The following is a 12,163-nucleotide window of genomic DNA, read 5'->3' as shown; positions in this document are numbered from 1 at the left end:
CCAATTTTAACCGTCCTTAGATTAAATTAGCAGATTATAGGACACAATTCGTCCTTTTTAAATTTCCTATTAGATTAAGGGATCCAAAATGAGCGTTTATTGCGTTTCGACAGTATTTTTGTGGGACATGAGAGCACCTCAGACCTATCGAATTGCATTCTGAATACGAAGCATGTCTTTCTGATATCAAATAATTTTCATTTTTTAAAATCACAATATAATACAAATTTTATGACAAATTATAAAAATTTGATATTTTTCAAATTTTGATATATAACAGTCCTCGAAGTAAATTATATAAATCTAATGATATATTCTTAAAGTGTATGTAGCAGGGAGGAAAAGCCGACGGTCAATTGAAAATTTTGACCTTTCATATTGAAGATATTGATTTTTTCCCAAAAAGACCTTATTTTTTTTTTTGTGTTTTGGGTTAAAAATCCATATCTTCAATACGAAAGGTCAAAATTTTCAATTGATCGTCGGCCTTTCATCCCACCTACATACACTTTAAGTATAAATCATCAGATTTATAAAGTTTACTTCAAGTACTGTTAAATATCAAAAATATCAATTTTAATGATTTGCCATAAAATGTGTATTAAATTGCGAATTTCAAAAATCAAAATTATTTGATATGAGAATGACATTCTTCATATTCAGAATGCAATTCGATATGTCTGATGTGCTCTAATGTCCCAAAATAAATACTGTCCAAACGTTCATACCCCAGCCCTTAAGTAAGCAGATTTTAAAAATTATTTTAAATGAATGAGCCATGTCCTAACACCGAGGCGTGTTTGAGTCTACGAGTCATTAGACTTCTCCGTAGTCCACTTGCCCATTGTGCATATTCTGGCTATTGCATTTAAGCTTAAAACTCTGATTTAATTAATTTGTGCACAATTGATAGATTTTCACATAGTTTTCACATAGTTCAGTCACCGTACTCCCTCTGTTTGTTAGCTTCCCACCATCCTTAGTGCTTGTGGTTAGATTTGATTGATAAACAAGTATGATTGACAGTGTGTTTTAGAGAACGAAGTCCCGAGGCAAAGTTCTGCTTAAAAGTCAAAGTACATAGTCGAATTTTTAATCGGCCTTCGCGAATAAACTTGTAGATTCCAAAATCAGAATTGTTCAGTATTAAAGTGAGCCATTATTCAAGATATGTTGCATTCAATAACATAAGTATACTTACTTTTACTGTCACTAATTATATAAACTCTTTATGACCATTTTACTATTAATTATAATACACATCAGTATAATTTTGAGCTCCAACAGGATGCGTTCATCATGATTAATAATAACATATTTTTATTTAAATCAAAATTCGACTATGGCATAGTCTAACGAGTCATATTTTGTTGCGTTTAGGAAATGCAATGATTGATCAATGTTTGGAAAGAGCTGCGACATGAAACTTTGAATTTCGTTCCAAATTAACAAAATATACACCACGAAGCAGACATTGATAAGTGCAGTTAGTGAACCCAATAAGTGTAGATAAGTATTACTAAATTACTCATTTGAATGCAAACAGGTCAAGTTGTGCCTTGATAATACAAAAGTTGCGATGTCCCATGATCCATCCGTATTATCAAAGCACTAACGACCTACATGATATCACATATGGGACACTCTGCAGTCACGCCATTATAGACCTGAACTTTAACAACTACAGTACTAGTAAACATGGTAAAGCATCTCACGTAACAATATTGTTAATTTTATAGAAAATACAAAAGATTCTCACATGATAATAAACAGTGGATGCTGGTAATACTCTCCTATGGACATGAAGGAGTACAGTATCCGATGATGTATACGCTGGCGAAGTCACGTAATAATCGGATTAACTACCATAGCAATAGGTACAAACAATTTTTGATTATATCGCGCTGCACTACTATACGTTCATGCGGTACCTCTGCATTGAACCATAGATGTCGAAGAAATGCTAATCACTTGCACCTGTAAGATTAGTCTCTTTGAAAAGAGCGGTATTGTATTCAATCTATTATGATTGATGACGACAGGTGATGAGTGCAACCTGCTTGTAGTGCAGCGCGGTATATTCAAAATTGTTTGTATCTATTGCTATGGTAGTTAATCCGATTAATTACGTAACTTCGCCAGCGTATTGCAGTGGAGAGAATTACCAGTCCCCATTGACAATGTTGTTCAATCAATATAGAAAATACAAGAGAGCTTGCGATTTCCACGTACGTATCGTACGCCAGTAGATCTTCAAAATCCCGTCACATGAGAGTGATTTTGAACAGACGTACGTGCGCATAATACGTGCGTTTAGAAATCGCAACCTCTTTACTATGGGAAGATATACGTGCATGATTCTGAACAGAGTATAAAACGGTAAATTCACGCGATATTTGCATATTCTACTTAATGTTATCCTTTAACTGCCAGGCATAATTGCAAAAAAATTCGTTATTTTGATTGATAGAGACTTTGGTTAACTATCATTTCAATCAATCATGATGATAATAATTGTGATGATGAGTCTATTTAGTTGTTACGGAATAGTTTCCGTCAGCATCCCCATTTGATTTTGATTGATATCGATGTCTTTTAATTATTATGTTTAGACATGTGTACTGTGTGTATTCCTTGTGCTGAATATAATTCTACTTTGTATAACTGCATGACTTTATAAGTATTATGCTGCTTATCTAATCATCTTTTTTTGTTTGTGATTCCAATTAACATTGATATGTGATTCCAATTATTTTGTAATTGTAAAATTGTGTTAATAAAAACATGAAGATGAAAAAATAATGTTGTTCAATCAATATAGAAAATACTAGAGAGGTTATACGATTTCCAAACGTACGTATCGTTCGCCCGTAGATCTATTCAAAATCCAATCACAGGAGAGTGATTTTGAATAGACGTATGTGCGCACGATACGTGCGTTTGGAAATCGCAACCTCTATATACTATGGGAAGACATACGTGCATGATTCTGAACTTATTAGGGTAAAATCGCGCGATATTTGCATATTCTACTTAATGTTATCCTTTAGCTGCCAGGCATTATTGCAAAAGAAAATCGTTATTTTGACTGATAGAGACTTTGGTTAACTATCTTTTCAATCAATCATGATCATAATAATTGTGATGATGAGTCTATTTAGTTATTACGGAATAGTTTCCGATTGCTCACCGTATCCAGGCTTATCTTTACATTCATTATGTTTTACCTTTAGTTTAATCATCAATATCTCACCACAATTTAAATGAGATCATTGAGAGCAATTAAATATGAATTCGCGTCATTGTCATGAACTCCCATGGGTCAAACTAATTGAACATTGAAGCTGAATTTAATAGCTCAATTGCTGGAATGATTGCTTTTAATTTTTGACCAATAAACGGGATCGTAAGTTCCTTCAACAAAAACAACGGTCAATTCCATTGGTCAACGCTTCACAATACATCGCTTATCTCATGTATTTGTAGCGTTCAAATCCATGCGTATACTATTATGTCCTGAAAAATTAAAAGTAGGGTGCTTCATCTCAAACCTTAAAGTGGACAGCAGGCGCAGACAACCACAAAACAATGCCCTGACTAATCCTCGTATTATATTAAATTAAGGGTCTGTGTAAAATCAAAAGGTCTAGGTCTTCTGGATTAATCAGTACTTCTGCAAGAAGTCCATGAAAATAAATGAACTTCGTCCTTATTCCTATTATGTACTATAAGCCAAAATAGCCTCAATTCCAATGACAGAGTTCAATAACCCTCATCTTCATGCGGGTATCGACTGCAGACGACAAGTTTCCATTGTTTTTAAAACATTCTAAAATTTTATAATTGTAAAGTTTTTCTACCAAATTTGGAATCAGCATAAAAATTCATTAATAGAGTACAAACAAGAATATGGTTCAGTGGTTCTTGAGATAGCTCTTGATATTTTGAGAAAATATCTCAAAACGTTAAGCTTTAGTATGTTGAAGCCAATGCCAATGGCTAGCACGCAGAGCATTAACAACGCCTGGCTAAAATTTGACCTGCAGTGGCGGAGTATGAGTTTGGTACCCAAATTTCAAAGGTTATTCTATGAATGTACAAGCATAATTAAGGTTAAAGAACTGTGTCCTTATAGATGAGCATGTTAGAGATAGTGTGTTATTCAGGATTCGAAGAAATCAAAACAAAAACAAAAAAGTGAAACAGAACAGCACACCAAAAAGTTGATGCAATAAAACTAAAACAATTTGATTCTGAGAAACTGTTTTATCTCTGGACATATAATTATATAATCAAATGTCCGTTCCAAATGACTAAAACCATCATAATCATATTAATAAAACACAACAATTGGATCCTGGGCATTCAGATATTAATAAGGGGCCTCATCATTTAAGCGACATTAGACACACGCAACAGCTATTTCAATTGTCTAAAATATAATCTATGAGCTTCTCTGTTCTCTGTAACCATGTTTTGCATGTACGGTATCATCAGGACCTTAGCATGTATTAAATGAGTTCTTTACAACAGGTCTAGTTGAAACACTCACAATTTAGGACGTTTCGAGAGCCAATAAGTCTTTTCTTTTCATCGCCCAGTTCTTAGTGATGCAGTCTCAACGAGCAACAAGTCAGGTGAAACAATGCATCATCTGGGTAATGAAAAGAACAGTCCTGTTAGCTCTCGTAACGTCCCATAAAGTAACTGTTTCAACTGGACTTTTTTTTATTAAAGAAATAATTAATTCGAGTATGATGAAAGGATCATTCAATATTGTTTACAATTTGTGAACTTTCACTGACAATGTTATGATGATAAAAGTTTAATACTCTGTAGCAATAGGCTTCAACATAAAAAGTCTCAAGTTTTGAGATATTTTCTCAATATATCAAGAGCTATCTCAAGAACCACTCAGTGCACCAATACTGGGCGTCTTTGTATTGATTTTTATGCATTTTTCATGCCGATTCCAAATATGGTCATGAAAATTTACAATTCTGAAATTTTTGAATTGGATTTTTTTTAAATCTTGTCGTCTGCAAGAGAGTGACATATAGTAGAGCAGTCATATAATATTAACTCGTCTCAGATCATATTGTCATTGTTTTGCTTTTTGAACTTTCAATATCATTTTCACAAGGCATGGAAGAAAAGTTTCACTTTCAAAATGTATTGATATGGATATTATAATGTTTATCTAAATATTAGTACTTTTGATTGGGGTGATACTTGGATTGTATCCAAGTATTGACGAACGGTATATCATGAAATCTAACAAGAGGTGGAAGAAGAGATGATACACGAGTTAACTCGTGACTGAAGACGACAAGTTTCAATTTGTTTTAATCAAAAATTTTAGAATTGTAAATTTCCATGACCATATTTGGAATCAGTATGAAAAATGCATTAAAATGAGTACAAACAAGACAAGCCTAGTATTGGTTCAGTGGTTCTTAAGATAGCTCTTGTTATTTTGAGGAAATATCTCAAAACTGGGACTTTTTATGTTGAAGCCTATCGTGCCTATGGCTAGCACGCAGATCATTAAGTTAAAGTTTGGATTGAAAAAACAACAACCAATAATACGCTCGAGGGATGAGCTATCAACATGATAAATACAAGGACGGTTACCATAGTAACAGCTCAACTATTGTCAATATGATGTGATTCTATGCGTATAAATTTGTCTTTTGCTCTCAGATTATCGCACAAAGTTGATATGTTGCGATGTTCCAATGGCAAACATTCTAAATTTAGTTGTGATTCCTATTACAATCACGGCTAGACTAATTTAATATCTCTGCGTTAATTGTTTTCACAACAGAAGGTATCTTTGTATGCATGAACATGTCATGATGTTACAATGTATGCATATACCGTAATAAAAAAAATCCCTTAAAAAGGGATGAGCAGCGACAAAGTTCATCATTTGGCTACTCGATAGTTAGCCGTGTGCATACTATCGAGCGCTTTTAAAACATGAAAAGCCCCATCCACAAAAGTGTAAAGGGTTTTAAGCAAATCATCGATACACATAAATACGAACAAGTAAACCTGCAAATGTGTTTCAGCCCTCTTTACAACATAACTCAAGTTTGAATTCTTCTACACACTCGCTATGAATAATTGATCAATGCAATTTTTGCCAAAGCTCACTACCAATACCATTCGCAACAGTTTAAAATAGTTGCTAACCTTAAGTGCAATGCCACAGCGATTGCACAGTCAATAATCTTTCCACTTGCTATGTGTTATTTTTATCATATCCAAGTGTGATGATAATATTACCAGGTTTCTAACGTGATAACATAATGAAAGTGATTTTAATTAATCATTTTTAAATAGATTCTTTGCCTAAAAGCACACTGATAAAATAATAACGTGTAATTTAATGCTGTCAATATTTCACGATCTGAATAATCTAACTGATTATTATAGCACCAAATATCAAAGCCCCACAATATAAAAAATATATATGACAATGTCCGATAATGTTCTGCACATCGGCCTTAAAAGTATCTGCGGTCACTTGGAAGTAAGCTTATTCCTATCTACATGATCTATGGATTATTCGTCCGGCCTTTATTAATTAACCTTTAATTCAGATACCAATTATTAAAAAAACAACAGGAAGGTTTCAGTTTTTAAGGCATAATATATGTGTCAAAGTTGACTTACTTAAGGTTATTAATTATATTAAACTGTTGTGATTTGGTAGTTCACAGCATCTTACGAATGGTAGTGAGCTTTGGCAAAAACTGCATTGCTCAATAATTCATAGCGAGCGTGTAGAAATATGAAAATATCACAGATATACTTTTATAGGTACTGCGGTTCTTGAGTTACGTTGTAAAGAGGGCTGAAACAACAACACTTTTGTAAAACGTACATAACTAATTAACAACAATAAATTAAGCAAGTTTGCAAAGTACACCATTTGTAGAATGAACTTTTGCAAAACATCAAGGTGTTAATTTTCACTAATATATTGATCTAGATAATGAAAATCGATTTTTAGGTTGCTTCGACCAACAATACCTCGTCTACCCTTAAAGGCATATAGGGCCTACCAACTCGTATATATTTTATATAGGCCACAAAAAACCACGGCATGGAAGTTTGGGGAGATAAGAAAAGTGGCTTAGGTGTAGGCTTCTGACGCATTCAAAGCGGAATTCGCACTTTGTGCATAAATTAAGTTAATTAAAAGTAATCATAATTATCGTGTATGATAATATTGATTATGTTTTTGTGTAGGCAAGTTCATGTACGTAGGCCTAATGCTAAAAATAAAGCTAAAACATAGCAACGGGGATATACAGAGTTTACTAATAGTGTCACATGAATTGACATAATTTTTTAAAGCATATCGTAATAATAATAATAATAATAATAATAATAATAATAATAATAAAAATAAAAATAGGGCCTAAATGGATCTAAAAGGCGTATAATCACAGAGCGAGCAAAAACATGAAAATGACAAACAAACAAAAAAGCAAATAATTCTGTGCATCTTGAAAAGTTTGGCGAAAGAGAGTTTTAAGCTGGCGTTTAAATTGAGAAAATTGGTAATTACAATAGTTTAAGTATTTTTATCTCATCAACATCACAATTCGAACTCCAACTTGTATACCCATTTTTCAACCGAGTCGGTTCTTAAGGGTTCAGAAAATCCCACGATCTTTAGCTGAACAATAATGACATTGAAATTATATAAATATATCGGTCCCGGGATATCGGGGCACCGGGGATCGTCTAATCGTCTAACACAGCAAAACGTTTTAAACAATTTTTTTGGCTTTTGGTTTCAGTAAAAACGTCATAAAGGTCATGAAAACGTTTTAAAACGTTCTGTATGAAAACACACTACAAAAATGTGTTTTAAATATTTTCAAAATGTTATTGAAAAATAGTTTCTGCAAACATTTTTTGCTGGGAATTGATGCACCAGAATATTGAACATTTCCGGAATTTATAAATAAAACTGCAGTTGTATGCAATTCTGGAAATGCTTAAAACTATTTATATTCTAGAAGCTTCAAGACCCAATAACATACCCCAAACACCAAAACTTAGTAATTTTGTAATCATTCCGGAAGCATCAATCCTTGGTCCAATTATCAGGAATAATACAATTCAATGAAAACAGTTAATAGGCTAACAATACAATACAATACAATACTTCCCCTGGAAATCAAGTTATCGCTAATAAAGACAAGACGGAAGTGCTACCTAAAATGGAGGAAAATCTCGATTGTAAACACCTATAGTGCAATTAAGCTGTTAGACAATTACATAAGCTTAACAGTAACAAGTTCACAGATATCTCACGTGGTACTGTATGTTTTGTACCGCTATTCGAAGTATTCTAGAATAGGCCTACTTTGTGCTTTGTATCAAACTTATGGAAATATACCGGAGAAATAAATTTACTAACAACAGAATAACTTCTGTATTTGTGATGAGGCCATAAAATGCAACAAATATAAAGCCGTAGTAGTAGAAAACAATTGGTAAAACAATAGAACCAGAGAGATGCACTAAAATCTTGATCAATGCAGTACCCTTGATCTTTCCCTCTACTCCCCTAAATCCCCCTAAATTTTTATCACGTGGCCGAATGCGGAATAAATCGCACATTTTAGGGGAAGATCTATGTTATTGCATACCCGACACATATAATTGATTGAACAAAAACTGGGTTGACAACATGTTTGACAAGTTTGGCAAGAAACGTTGAAACTGTCGTCTAATGTTTTCATCACACGAAAAGTGACGAGACCTAGATTTATCATTTGTCAGTATACAAATCACCCAAATCAGTAAGCATGGTAAATATAGTGGGAACTTGCATGAACAGTATGAAAAACAACATGTGCATATGCCTATAAACACCTCTTTGCCTTCTTTCTGGGTTTCACTAACTGAACAATATTCGTACGCTTCGATAAATGTTTTTGACGCGCAATTATCTTGTAAAATGTGGGACCGTCTCAATTATCTCTGGCAATGAGTTCTGAATGTCTTGTATTGCATGTATTTGATATATCGAATGTTTTAAGGATAAGCTACGTGTATTGTTAGATGTGGGCCTAATAAATAATTGTTAAGATATGTAATGTATTGTTTTGGGCAAATCATAGGTCCTAAGTAAGTACCGGTACGTTGTTTCAAGATTACTGCAGTTACCATAATTATACGGATAAGCCTGGCTAAATGGCAAATGTGTATAATTATGTGCAGTAAACCACTTTTGTTAGGAATGCAGATGAAGAACAAAATCCCCAAGTTTATATCTGGAGACAAAATAAATAGGTAAATATATAGGCCTATAGATCAAGATGAGGCACTATCATAGTATGCATGTATAGCCTACCACTAGCGCTATACGCATGTGAATATTATAAAGGCACGTGGGGGATTTATAAGCAAACCTCTGGATCCTGCAGCAAATCTGGTCCCGTATCACCATGATCACCGAACTCAAAGACCCAATCGTCAGAATCCAACGAAGATGATTCCTCCACAGCGGATCCATCTGCCGACGAATGCTGTGACGAATGCGACGAATCTCCGGCACTACTTCGGCTTATCCCACTTGGTAAATTCGGCACCCGATGATTCGGAATCGGGGGAATTGGAAGCGATATTTCCATGATTGCTTCCAGGTGGTATGATGATCCTACTATCTTGTCAACACAAACTTGCAAAGTTCAATATTATTCCACGTTTTGTCAAGTTATATCACTCCAAAATAACGGATAATCCAAGTTAAAGTAGTCCAGCAAGGCCTATAGCTAAGGCCGATTTAGTATCTTCCAAGTCATAGTAAAATATAAATCCAGGTTTTATAGGCCTATAGAATATAAAAACAAATTGATGTCAGCCAAAAGTTCAAGTAAATCCAAATCGATTTCGAAATGGCGGATACTGACCACTGAGTCCGCACTGAAATCACATGAACGTATTATGATGGTAAGCGGACGCTATGCTGGTTAACAAAGTATTAATCACATCATTTCCAAGGACAAAGTTGCTTCTGGCCTCACCATGTTCACACAGTACAGTAGAACATACCGATACGGGTGATTATAATGAGGATGCTTCAATTGTCTAATTTAACACCTGGGCGACTGTCCACGAAATAGAGGGCGCAAGTCAAGATCAAAAAGTTTTTGCTTAATAGGTCATGTCGATGTTTATCGACGTCACAGGTAAACAATACGGGTAATTCGATGACAGCAGACTGTCACGATGTTTCCATTTTTTACCGCATATCATAAGCTACGATCATTTGACCATGTTGACTCGCTCTCACTTGACAATCTGAGCCCGGACTGGCGGCTTCAATGCCTAAGTTTACTCTAAAGCCCTTCAAAGAGTATATTTATAATTATATCTTGACAACTCATGATAATGCAATATGCCAAAGACTTATCCAATAAGTTTGAAGAATTTTTTGTCAAATTATGACACGTCAATGACGTCATGAATATTCAAATCGTCTTGATTACATCATAATTTGTTGTCGCAAGCTTAGTCCTTAAATCAAGGGATAAAGCGAGGAAGTGGATCGACTCCGGTCCCGGGGATTCTGGATTGTTTGCTTGTTTGGGATCATTGTCGAAGTACTTCGCCGACTATTATGGACAAGGAGCTATAGGGAGATAAATTACTGGGAACCACAAACTCTTGGAAACCCTCGCCACTCTCGCTATTCGTGGGGCATCGCGGTTTGTGACTCGCGCCTCGTGTCCCCCTAATCGCGAGTAGTCTTTGACAAAGACCGTGTTCGCCGATGGACTATTATCATCAGCTTTCAGCCTCCCCTTTGAGGATTACTTTCGTAATGTGAATAAACCCTTCTGAGTTAATTCAATCATCAAAATGACTGTAAAATATCAATAATTGAGTATATCATATTGGGCTATTCCAGATAAAACATGCACCCCCCCTATAGAGGGCAAAATTTTTTTTTTCTAAAATGTCTGGAATTCCAAAGCATAGGCTACTTGAGGAAAAAACCTGGATTTCCGGCCCTGTTTAGTGCATGTAAAATCTGGAAATCCATGGAGGGTATAGAGGGTTTTTAAAAATTGTCAAAAAAAAGTTGGAATTTTCAATTGACTTACTAAAAAAATCTGAATTCCATCGCCCTCTATAGAGGGTTTCTAAAATACCCAAATAAAAAATTGGAATTTTTCAATTGACTAGCAAAAAAGTCTGGAATTCCATGGAGGGGTATAGAGGGTTTTTAAAAATTATCAAAAAAAAAGTTGGAATTTTCAATTGACTTAACAAAAAAAATCTGGAATTCCATCGCCCTCTATAGAGGGTATCTAAAATTACACAAATAAGTTGGAATTTTTCAATTGACTACCAAAAAGTCTGGAATTCCATGTTAGGGTTTTTAGAGTTGTGTTAGGCTTGTATAAGTGTTTATTGTTCTAAAGGTTTCATTATATTTGCTTTATCTGCATTTATTCCAAGTCATCTATGATGTTTTACATGTATAATATAGGCCCACCACCAAGGCGTGTGTTTGGCAGTAACGTACGCAGGTTTTCAAAGTCTGGTTCAGGGGTCTCGATTCTCTGACTGTTTTAAAATTTAATAACTAATTCCCCAGTTTCCCCCGATTGGGTGCATTATTTCCCCAAACTTTTTGACAAAAAAAGGGGGGAAGGGCACATCCCCCTGTCCCCTTTGCACATGTCACTGGTGTTGGTATCCTAGGTAACCACTAAAATTAAGCATCTCTTTTGTGAAGGGTTGCTGTTCTCCTTACGGGTTTTCAATAACAATATGTGGTATGTAGACCTACTAGTTTCTATATTAGGCCTAAAAAATGTTTGATTGGCGTAACATAATTTTAACATTCTTGTTAAATCGGGTCTTTTAGGTCCATGAACTGAACCACACAAAGGGACGCATACTCTGTCGGCAGCACACATTTCGAACTATAAAAGGATTGTATTGTGAAACTCAGTTTCTTGCTTCAGCTCTTTCTAAAAATTCATTGGGGCAAAATTCTTTCTTTATGTCCTTAATTATTCTTTATTTATTCCTGTTCTTTCTTTCTTGAGGCCTAGATCTTTTTTCCCTACTTTACAACTCGAATATTGTTGTATTGTCAATGGATATACTGTAGAACGTT

At 34.6% G+C, this 12,163-nt stretch overlaps 1 protein-coding gene across 6 annotated transcripts in view; it reads right to left on the bottom strand.

Moving 5' to 3' along the window:
• LOC140136159 (uncharacterized) overlaps nt 1–12,163 on the bottom strand; it is a 224,185-nt gene that overhangs the window by 135,445 nt on the left and 76,577 nt on the right. Inside the window, exon 1 of one of the 6 annotated variants that reach the window (XM_072157864.1) lies at nt 9,441–9,798. The exons of 2 other annotated variants lie outside the window; for them this stretch is intronic. The gene's annotated coding sequence lies outside the window, so the exon portion shown is untranslated. Of the gene's footprint in view, nt 1–9,440; nt 9,799–12,163 lie in introns of those variants that run through there. 3 more of the 6 variants (XM_072157867.1, XM_072157868.1, XM_072157870.1) reach the window with 3 other exon arrangements.

Source organism: Amphiura filiformis, chromosome 16 (genome assembly GCF_039555335.1).
Source record: "Amphiura filiformis chromosome 16, Afil_fr2py, whole genome shotgun sequence".
NCBI lineage: Eukaryota > Metazoa > Echinodermata > Ophiuroidea > Amphilepidida > Amphiuridae > Amphiura > Amphiura filiformis.
This window is presented reverse-complemented; position numbering and strand designations above follow the sequence as displayed.